This window comes from Ostrinia nubilalis, chromosome 17 (assembly GCF_963855985.1).
Source record: "Ostrinia nubilalis chromosome 17, ilOstNubi1.1, whole genome shotgun sequence".
In the NCBI taxonomy this organism is placed as follows: domain Eukaryota; kingdom Metazoa; phylum Arthropoda; class Insecta; order Lepidoptera; family Crambidae; genus Ostrinia; species Ostrinia nubilalis.
The window spans coordinates 5771956-5782314 of NC_087104.1; positions in this window are offsets into that span (position 1 = coordinate 5771956).

Below are 10359 nucleotides of genomic sequence, written 5' to 3' on the forward strand. Positions count from 1 at the left end.
TTAGAGATGGTCCTCCAATTATATATTTTGTCTGAAATTGAAAATCACGAGTTATACAAATTACTGAAACCATCTGGACAGCACTGGATCGGTCATGGTGGAAATCCTTGAGTGACCTTTGTCCAGCAGTGGACGTCATTTGGCTGTAACAAAAGAACGATTGGCTTCAACCAAATGTCCGTTCGTTTGTTTCGTTTTCAATCCCTGCTACAATAGATTTTTTTAAATGACGCGTACTATAAATTCTACATAAATTTTCTCCAGATATCCACGTATTTTACGAATTGGTACATCACTAGCCAAGCACGTAATCTGGGAATTGGGGATTTAACAGTTGGTCTACTGGACTATTGATGCATTAACTCGAATCAGGAGGGACAGCTGGCTTTCAATGAACGCTACATACGAATACCTATGGCATGCATACAGGGTGTAAAAGCATGTCAGGAAAAAATTGGTCCATATTACAAACTGGCGCTCAAAACTCGACGTTATTTTGGTCAAAGAGTCATTTAGTCAAAGGGGATATAAATCCCCCAGAATGGTCTGGTCTGGTGCTGTCCCCCAGGACGTTGGAGGCTACCGAATTAAAGATGATAATTGATGAAGTACAAACTTACTACTATTAATCGTACATCGTCACATAGCACATCAGGAGCCAGGTCTTTTTAAAACTACCCTAGATACGCCAATGCCTGTAAATTGTTTTATATTTTAAAATCGAAACAATTAAAATCTGCAAGAGGTTTGAGCCTAGTTCTCTAATCTTTTCCTAATAAACCTAGTTTTATTATCTTACGGAATGTTTATTAATAAGGTTTTACTATGTGTAGGCATGTATTACTTTTATTTCTTAGCTTAGCATGAAATAGTAAAATGTTAAATTAGATAAAATAATTTGGACTGTTCTTCTTCTTCTTCCTCGGTTCCTCACTGATGAGGATCGCGACTACATATTATAGTGTTCCTCCACAGACTGCGGTCAGAAGCTGTGTGTACCGCAGGATGCAAGCTTCCGCCCACTCTTGATTAATTTGGACTCTACAAGTAGGCAAAAGCAGGTAGGTAAAAGCAGTTATGTGTAACTTTTATTTGAAATGACTACAATAACATTGTACTGGACAGTAAAACGTCTGTTATTGTTGAACAGCTAGTGAAAAATATTTACACCCTGTATAGCTGAAGTTTGTGATTCAAAGTTATTAGGGCGGCGAAACTTTGTGTGAGACCACTCAAGTAGGTAAGGTATTGGACGAGCTACTGCCGAATCGATCGTATAGATAGGTAAGTACTTTATATTGTATTGACAATAATGGCATGATTGAGTCGATTCTATCATCATCATCATCAACAGCCCTTTACAGTCCACTGCTGGACTATGAGCCTCCTCCACTATAGTAGAGGGTTTTGCCATAATCTCCACGCTTGGCAGGCGGGTTGGAGATCGCAGTTTAAAAGATTGATGTTTTTCAGAGAGCGCTGCTGCCCATTCTCTGTTTGATGTGTAGTCCCTAAGTCGCCTCTTACGACACCCGCGGGAAGAGTAGGGGTTGGTGACAAATGTATTCTACTCTGCCGTCACCACACGGCTTCTTCGGAGTCGATTCTATACAAATGATTAAAATATTGATTTCTATCTTAGTAAAATACTCGTAAATCAACAACAAATTATAAAATAACGTGTCTTAAATACGTCATTTTATAATTTTCTAAGTTCATCAAATAAATTGTTTTGGTAAAATAATACGTAGGTATTCCGCATAGCAAGCCGACTACGGTAATCAACTGATAGAGAAAAATATTCACAAAACATCAAGCAAACATCAAAAGTATTTCCACGACTCAATTCCGAACTAATACATTCATCATCACATTTCTATTCAAGAAATACATAGTCATCTCTCACGAGAAAAAATATCATTCAGAAATTTGCGCCTATATTTAATATTGCGGCAAAATGAACTTCAGTCAGCACGTTGCTAACGTTATTTCCATAGGCGTTCAGCATTCAGCTGTAACGTCACAGAGTAGAAAATTAAGTAGCCGACAATCTGGGAATGAGAAAATGGAAGTAAAGTCATTACTGAGATAAAAGTTTTGAGATAAATCGCGTTAATTAGGTTTTTGGAGTTATCACCAAGTCTTCATTTAGATAAGTTGTTAACAAGTTTTGAGAAGTGTCTATGTAATGTAATATGAAATTAGTAAACTTATTAAGTTCAGTAGTAACTACTTGCCTAATTTATTTTCCCTGTTTCCTTGTTCGTAGATCTACTTTACTTAGATTCAGTCACTACTTGGGCATGAAATTGACATTTTATATTTTTTTCTAGCCTTATTAGAAATAAACGGCTACCTGACGTGGACCGAACGCGCGTTCCCGATCACGACGTCGCTTGCCTCTCTAACTGACGTAACTGACATTTTGCAAAATTTTCAGGCGATTAGACAGATCGTTTCATTTTGCGAAATTGATTAAGATGGTGTAGACAACTCAGTTTCGAAAAAAATTCAGATACGTCAGAGAGGCAAGCGACGACGAGTCGGCCAGTCCAACCCCTTCACCGTTCGGTATTATCTATTGCACATTTCGGGACTAAGCAGATGGTGACTAATACAGATATGAAAATGAAGGGTTGTACTGAAACATCCACTCTGTGATACAGGTGAATGTAGCACGGAAGCAAAAGGGTGCTAATGGACACTGCAAATTGGTCGGAAACGCAATTTCAAATCTCTTTTGCGATATGAGTGCCTCGATAACCAGTTTGCACGGACTAGCCACTTTTCATGGAACTTTCAGGTTGGTTACTGAAGTGTTATGGGAGTAGATAAGGAGAATGAGCTAGCTACAGATTACAGCGCAAACTTTGCGCTGGAAGAAAATCTATCAATGACCAATGGATACAGGGACCTACCTAACCTACCTTGAAAACTTGTTGTGATTTATAACCATATTGGTAGATATATTTCCTTACAAATACATTTATGGCGTCTTGTTTAAACACGATGCTCCAAAAATAAAAGGTAGAGAACACATAAAATCACTGATGGTTGCAATGCATTTAAAAACACTCGTCGTTTCAGCCAAATGACGTCCACTGCTGGACAAAGGCCTCCCCCAAGGTTTTCCATAATGAACGGTCCTGCGCTGCCCGCATCCAGGCACTTTCCGCGACCTTCACCAGATCGTCGGTCCACCTAGTAGGAGGCCTGCCCAGAGCAGTGCCCACGCTACGTCTTCCAGCCCGTAGTCGCCGCTCGAGAACTTTTCTGCCCCAATGGCCATCGTCTCTACTAGCTATGTGCCCCGCCCACACTACATAAATTAAAACTAAAAACACTTACATAAATTAAATAAGTTTTTGTTTTGTTTTTCCTAGAAATAAAATCCGTCCTTACTTGTTGTCCGTCGCTTACTATGGGCCTCATAAGAAGGCTCAAGGTCACCCAAAGAGCGATGGAGCGTGCTATGCTCGGAGTTTCCCTGCGTGATCGAATCAGAAATGAGGAGATCCGTAGGAGAACCAGAGTGACTGACATAGCCCGCAGAATCGCTAAAATCAAGTGGCAGTGGGCGGGGCACATAGCTCGAAGAGCTGATGGCCGCTGGGGCAGGAAAGTTCTTGAGTGGCGACCACGAGCTGGAAGACGTAGCGTGGGCAGGCCTCCCACTAGGTGGACCGACGATCTGGTGAAGGTCGCGGGAGGTACCTGGATGCAAGCGGCGCAGGACCGGTCTTTGTGGAAATCCTTGGGGGAGGCCTTTGTCCAGCAGTGGACGTCTTTCGGCTGAAACGATACGATACGAGAAATAAAATCCAAGACATCTCGACTGGATCGCAAGAATCCAACTCTTTTAACTACTATTAATAGGTCTAGCGCTTAACTCAATCAGTGCCTGACTGGGTGACGTTGACATAATGACGTGACAAAGCATACAAATCTAAATCACATTATTTTGAAGTCTCGCTGACGTTTGACGTTCCTAAAACACCCTCCCGTGCCGATCCTAACTATGTTTGGATTAATTCGAAGTTTAATAAAAGTATCGAGGTTCGATCACAGTAAAACAAATTTTGGCCTGTCCCCAAGACTAACTATGACTCATCCAATCCATAATTTAACGTTAAGTTATTATCACAAACCTGATGTCATCCCAGATTTGGCAAAGAGAGCTGCAAGTTGCTCGTCCCTAAAATGTGGCGGGCTTTGCCGAATGCCGAACTTCTGCAATTGTCAGAGGCAGACGCCAGCTCTGATACACGGCAACTTAAGATTTAAAGTATGATGAACTGGAAGAGATGATAATAATAATAACTAGCTATTAATAACTAACCCGGTTGGTAGCGGCCTGCGTCCAGCGCTTTCCTGCTACCTTTATGATGTCGTCGGTCAACCTTGTGGGTGGACGTCCCATGCTGCGTTTTCCGGTACGCGGCCTCCACTCCAGAACCTTGCTACTCCATCGGCCGTCAGTTCTGCATACTATGTACCCTGCCCATTGCCACTTCAGCTTAACGGGTAACATGGAAAGCATTGGGGGAGGCCTATGTTCAGCAGTGGACGTACTATGGCTGAGATGATGATAATGATGATTAATAACTAAAACGTCAAAAATTACATAAAATAACTACCTTGTCTTCATTAGGCCAACTTAGACTGTAGGCTCTTTTCAAGACACGCGTTCTAATTTGGACTACTGGAGGGTGTTTTTTTTTTACTTTAAACGAAAAGATCTGCTTCAGTCAGAGTGCCGCGGGAACATTTTTTTTATCCACAACGAGGTAGCTCTTAGCCTAAATCTCATCTGATGGTAAGTAATGATCAGGCCGAAGGTGGAAGCGAGCTTCACCCGGAATCCTCAACCACGGAGGAACTGGCTATCTTACCTCTAACTGCCGGAAAACAAAAATGCTGTTAACATTGGTAGCTAGCTCACGAGAGTCATTCGTGCCTAAGGTGCAGGACCCGACTTATATTATGCATTATAGGTACCTTTAGCATTAGTAGAAACACGTACCTAACTTTGAAATAATTGTGTAGCACTTCCTCCATGTCAAGTTAAATAGCAGGGATGTTATGGATATCCGTAACCGTAACCGAAACTATCGGATATCTGAAATAAAAAATCATCCGTAATCGAAACCGATTCAAAAGTTTCGGATAGTTTCGGATAAAGGTGGAGTCTAAATCTTAATATTTTTTAATATTTGTTACTTGTCTGGCATTCCCTGGAACCATCTAATACTTATCCCTGCCTGTTTTACCCTTATCATAGGTGTCGTTGTATTACATAAAAGTGGCTATGTGGGTCGCGCAGCATCTTGCTATTTGAATTTTACATTTTTAAAATTCTAATACTTATCCGTGACCGAAATTATTCGAAATTTTCGGATAATCCGAAATGATTTGATATCCGTAACCGTAACCGAAACCGGTATAATATTATTTTAATATATGCAACCGTATCCATAACCGAAACTTCATATCCTTAAAATCCCTGTAAAATAGCACCAAAACCGTTTTTCAGGGTAGATAATTTAAATCTTACTAACGTATTCATTACTCTACATCTGTGTCGGGGCCGGTCGTTCCAACTACCCCTTTGGCGATCTCTGCCAAGAGATAGAATTTAAAACGAAAATTAGAAGAACTGCTGCACTGCTAGCGATAGGTGCAGACTGACTCCATTTTACTATGAAAATAGTAATGTTAAGTTGATAGACTGAAAAAGATTTTGAAATTGCATTGGTAAACATTTTAAAACAGTTTGTTTCTATACAGATAATTGACTGTTCATGCTATGCTTTACAATATTTAGTTGATTTCATTTTTAATTGCACATCAACTTCAATTTATTCTTAATTATCAAATATCTAGCAAACTTTTCAATTCCCTGGATACGCTCATAAAAATTTTGACTCTGATTTTCATCATCATCATCATTTATTTTCAGAGGACGTCCTGAATATAGGCTTTCCCCAATGATTTCTGATTGGCCGGCCTGTATCCAGCTCCTACTTTATGAGGTCATCTGTCCATCTCGTGACTGGTGACTTTGGTGTAGGTACAAATGTTAGGTGCCAAATAAGCCACTCCAAAAAATAATAAATTGTGTTTATTATTCCCACCCAACAAAGCTGGAAGGTCATACAACTCATATTTCGTAACTTGTTCGTAGTTTCTACGATCCATCATCGTGGCATGTGCACTCACCGAGTTCAAATACCTCCCTGTGTTTGATAGGGTTTCTTCTAAAACTTCTAGTTGCTTTCACGTTCATGGGCATTACGATCTACCACCGCCGACCCGCCGATATAGTCCAGTCAATGAATGCCTTAACGACGGTGTAGAGAGAAATCCGTGGAACACAATTTCTGACCTCGGGACTTTATTTAGCCTAGTTAGGTGGTGAACATAGCAAAAGTCCCCGCCCTTAGCCCTTGAGCCGGCAGGGAGAGGGGGGTTTAAAGGTACCACTTTTCGGTTTTTCGCTTAATCCTCGGAAACTATGCGTCCTAGTGACATGACTACTATGAACCAAAAAAAGCTTATTCAATTTGCTACAGGCGAGACCGTCAAGTTTTTCTATATCTTGTATAGTTTTTGCGGCATCTGCTCTAGAAGGTCTGTAAAATTGTAAATTTAATTTTTGTCTTACATGTTCCTATCAGGAGAAAATCGACTAAATCAACATTGAGCAAACACTATAGAGATGCGGGAGCATGTTAAGCCTAGTTCCAGGGAGGGGACTGCACCGTGCGTATATTTATACGAACCAATTGGAGCCACTTTTGACTCCTCATCATTCAAAAACTACTGTGCATTAACTCTTCAAATTTGGCTCATGTATTGAGACTTGCAAGATATACATCAGCTTTAAATTTCATAAATATACCTCAAACGGTTATTTAGGTATTGACGTTCAAAAATCGACATTTAGAACCCTAAAATCTATCTATCACCTGTGAAATGTTAAAATTTACTGGTTTTTTATTTGTTCCTTTGTATTTACATAACTACCTTTCTGGATGCCAAATTTGAACCTTCGAGGTCATCTGGAAGTGGTTAGAATTTGGTATATAGGTCAGACATGTAGATTTTTGGACGTCAATACCTAAAGAACCGTTTGAGGCATATTTATGAAATTTGAAGCTGATGTATATCTTGCAAGTCTCAACACATGAGCCAAATTTGAAGTGTTAATGCACAGTAGTTTTTGAGTGATGAGGAGTCAATAGTGGCTCAAAGTGGTTCTTCTAAATATACGCACGGTGCTGTCCCCTCCCTGGAACTAGGCTTAACATGCTCCCGCATGTCTAGAATGATTGCTCAATATTGATTTAGTCGATTTTCTCCTGATGGGAACATGTAAGACAAAAATAAAATTTCCAATATTACAGACCTTCTAGAGCAGATGCCGCGAAAACTATACAATTTATCAAAAAAGTTGACTATCTCACCTGTAGCAAATTGAATATGCTTTTTTTGGTTCATAGTAGTCATGTCACTAGGACGCATAGTTTCCGAGGATTAAGCGAAAAACCGAAAAGTGGCACCTTTAAAACCCCCTCTCCTCGCCGGCTCAAGGGCTAAGGACGGGGACTTTTGCTATGTTCACCTCCTAACTAGTCTAAATAAAGTCCTGAAGTCAGAAATTGTGTTCTACAGTTTTCCATCTATAATGCTTTATTGACTGGACTAATATGAGTCGACGACTTTTGACATGTCAAAAGTCATAAAAAGTAAGTACAAGTTTTGAAATAAAGCCGCCGACATCAAGCTGCTAGCCTGTCGGCGGGTATTAGATTGATGTACAACATATGGAACATCACAGGACATTCGTATTTGTGTGTAGTTGTCGCAATTCACGAAGGAGAGTGAGCTTTACATGTGTGGTCTTACACTATCGTTAAAAAGTGCTTACACACACAAGTCAAGCTCACTCGCCTTCGTGAGTTGCAAGAACAGTTGCAGTTTACAACAATCATGGCAAGTGAATGCCTATAATAGGGCAATGAGCATATAATAGAGCAATCCTCAAACTTATGACGTCATATCCTATCTGCTCTTATGTTATTGTATTTGATCCTCGAGTAGGCGTCTCATGCTTGGAATCTTTAGTAGGTAGACTATAATGATACTTACTACTTAGGTACCTACGTATTTACATTCATAATTGATGAATCACGATGATCACTCTCGAAGGCACAATTTTTCTTCCTATTATTTTTGCAGAATACTTAGCGGTTGTCACTCACTTGACGAACATCGGCAATAGACATGTTGACACCACCAATCAATTGACGTACAGTCACGGAATGAAAAGGTTCGTCAGTTTTCAAATTGATTCCTTCAACGAATCGCGAGCACATATTACCTTTTGAAACTATGTTACAGAATAATCTCGAGTTAGAGAAAATAATCTTTAACTGTTCGTCAGTAAAGTTCAAAATTATTCAGATCAAAGTTGTTTGACGATTTATCTTGTCAAGAAGATTATTATGATTGATAAACTAAAACCTTCTTGTTGGTTCAACCTGCCATTATTATTTCTATGAAATAAAAAAAACTATTGTCAATTGGTCAATGTCATCATTGCATTGCACTGATGGGATAGAAAAATAAACAAGCAAAACCTTATTTGTTAGCAAACGTCATATTTATTTAAATGTTAGCAGCACTGTTTCTTGCACTGTTATGTTGGCAGGTTTGACTCTTACAGTACCTAGTGCAAGCGAAAACCGACACTAAGGTGACGAACCTTTTCATTCTGCGACTGTACTTTTTTAAACTGTCAAAACGAAACTCCCATAGATTTTGTATGGCACTCCAAGCAAGCGACGTCACTATTTTGTCAACTCAATCAAACTACTTTTTTCAATTACAATGCGAACAAAAATCGCAATTTACAGGTAATTTAAAATTAATTAAGTTTTTAAGACCAGAATAATGGGTATTTTTAAAAAAGTTGTGGTTTCGAATTATTGGGGTATGGACCATACCCCAATAATTCGAAACCGTATGGTGTCAAACTGTCTATTACCACAGTCATGTAGATAACCCAAAACTACATATAATTTCCAGGAAGCAATAAAATTGTACTTTCGTCAATCAGTATATTGATGCTGAGAAAAAAGAGAAACCCTTGTTTGTAATGTACCAACACCCGCACAAGCTACCTCCAAATCTTTTTCTTTTACAGGGTCGGCAAACAATTAAATGGCACAGTGATCATCACTCATTAAAGTGAATTAGATTTGTTATTAAAGCGTCCTAAGGTTCTGTTTAACACCTTTTATCTTTGTTGGCCTGAAAACAAATGAATTTTGGTTTGAAGTTAATAAAATGAGTTCCAGTTATCAAACATATTGTTTCCATTCTCTAACCAAATACAGGAATTGCTATTGGACCAAATTCATTAGTAATTTAAATTTATTGTTGGTGTCAACTACCCAACTTTAATCATTCACTCAGAATATCCAAGTACCCAAGATTTAAGGGAAAATCTACACGTACCTAGGATTCCTAGTTACAATAACTATCCTACCCGTCGAATTAAATTTTAATGACCCTGAAATTGTATCTAATCTAGTGTTCATTACGTACTGTTGTTCAAAGGGATCCCGTAAATTTCACTTAATCCTGGAATTAGGACTGTACGTCACATTTTGAAACGCTAGGATCTGACTGAAACGCTAGTTTTGTATAACAGGGATATCTAAAGTTTTAGCCTTTTGTTGCGAGCTGGTCTGAGTTATTTGTAATAGAAGTAATATTTTAAGAATAAGCTTAGAGCATAGTCGCAAAACTTTGTATAATCGAAGTTTTAATGAATAATACTGGAATTAAGTAGAACAAGTTATTAATTTAACAATGAGATTAAAACCTGTTTGAATCGCGTTCCAAATCTCACGGTATGTGGTTTCCTTTATGAGTAATTCTATCGTCATGGCTTGCTTACCTCTGTGAAGACTTCGCAAAATTGAAGCTGTCAATATTTTGTATGTTTGGCTTGAATTTGTACCGTCGTAAAACCAGTGGCGATTTTAGTAGTAAGCCTTTTTGTATAAATCCCAACTAATATTTCCAATACGAAAGTAGCTCTGTCTGTAACCTTTTCGCTTGAACTACTGAATCCATTCAAATGAAATTAGGTTGAAAGATAGTTTGGGGCCCAGGGTAAAACATAGGATAGGTTTATTCCAGTTTATCAAAGGGGGTGCGCGCGATGAAATCTTTTGACAGACCGAAACTAACGCGGGCGAAGTCACAAGCAAAGCCTACATAGAATATAAATAACTTCTGCATCAAAATGAACGATGTTATAAGATTTAGTTTTATGCCACTCTCAAA